We start from the raw sequence: 1,641 nt of genomic DNA, 5'->3' as shown, positions 1-1,641 counted from the left end.
CTATTTCGAGTGCAGGGAGGTCAGAATCCAACAGCATCAGCAGTCCTTTGTCAGCTTTCTTATCAAAGTTTGGCTCAGGTCCCTCAATTTTAGCCAGAAAATACCTGAAATCACAGAAAAATACACAAACTCATAGTAAAGTCTAGAAATGTGAATTTAGCATAAAAACTAATGAAAAAATCCCTAAAAGTAGCTAGATCCTACTAAAAACTACCTAAAAATAATGCCAAAAAGCATATAAATTATCCGCTTATCAGCCAACCAGATGCTCCTTTCTGACGTTTAAATGCCAGTATGCCCTTCCTCCAAGGTGTGCTTTTTCTTCTGCTGTTTTTGATTCTATTTTTAATTTTAGTATTTTTTTTGTGACTCCACATGATCATGAACCTAATAAAACATAAAAGAACAATAAAATAAAAATAGAATTAGATAAATAAAAATTGGGTTGCCTCCCAATAAGCTCTTCTTTAATGTCAATAGCTTGACAGTGGGCTCTCATGGAGCCTCACAGGTGATCAGGTCAATGTTGTGGACTCCCAACCCCAAACTTAGAGTTTGAGTGTGAGGGTTCAACACCAAACTTAGAGTTTGGTTGTGGCCTCCCAACACCAAACTTAGAGTTTGATTGTGGGGGCTTTGTTTGACTCTGTATTGAGAGAAGCTTTTCATGCTTCCTCTCCATGGTTACAGAGGAGTATCCTTGGGCTTTAAACACAAGGTAATCCCCATTCAATTGAAGGACTAATTCTCCTCTGTTAACATCAATCACAGCTCTCTTTGTGGCTAGGAAGGGTCTTCCAAGGATGATGCATTTATTCTCATTCTTCCTAGTCTCTAAGATTATGAAATCAGTAGGGATGTAAAGGCCCTCAACCTTTACTAACACGTCCTCTACTAATCCATAAGCTTATCTTTGTGATCTGTCTGCCATCTCTAAGGAGAATGTGGCAGGCTGTACCTCAAGGATCTCCAGTTTCTCCATTACAGAGAGTGGCATAAGATTTATACCTGACCCCAGGTCACACAAAGCCTTCTCAAAGGTCCTGGTGCCTATGGTATAGGATATTAAGAATTTACCAGGGTCTTGTTTCTTTTGAGGTAGAGTTTGCTGAACCCATGTATCTAGTTCACTACTGAGCAAGGGAGGTTCACCTTCCCAAGCCTCATTACCAAACAACTTGGCATTCAGCTTCATGATGGCTCCTAGATATTGAGGAACTTGCTCTCTAGTTACATCTTCATCCTCTTCAGAGGAAGAATAGTTTTCAGAGCTCATGAATGGCAAAAGGAGGTTTAATGGAATCTCTATGGTCTCTATATGAGCCTCAGATTCTTTTAGGTCCTCAATAGGGAACTCCTTCTTGCTTGAGAGACGTCCCATGAGGTCTTCCTCATTGGGATTCACGTCTTCTCCTTCCTCTCTAGGTTCGGCCATGTTGATTATGTCAATGGCCTTGCACTCTCTTTTTGGATTCTCTTCAGTATTGCTTGGGAGAGTACTAGGAGGAGTTCCAGTGACTTTCTTACTCAGCTGGCCCACTTGTGCCTCCAAATTTCTGATGGAGGACCTTGTTTCACTCATGAAACTCAAAGTGGCCTTAGACAGTAAAGAGAGAACTTTTGCGTGGTCTAGAATTCAGA

This window comes from Arachis hypogaea, chromosome 5 (assembly GCF_003086295.3).
Source record: "Arachis hypogaea cultivar Tifrunner chromosome 5, arahy.Tifrunner.gnm2.J5K5, whole genome shotgun sequence".
Lineage (NCBI taxonomy): Eukaryota > Viridiplantae > Streptophyta > Magnoliopsida > Fabales > Fabaceae > Arachis > Arachis hypogaea.
This window is presented reverse-complemented; position numbering follows the sequence as displayed.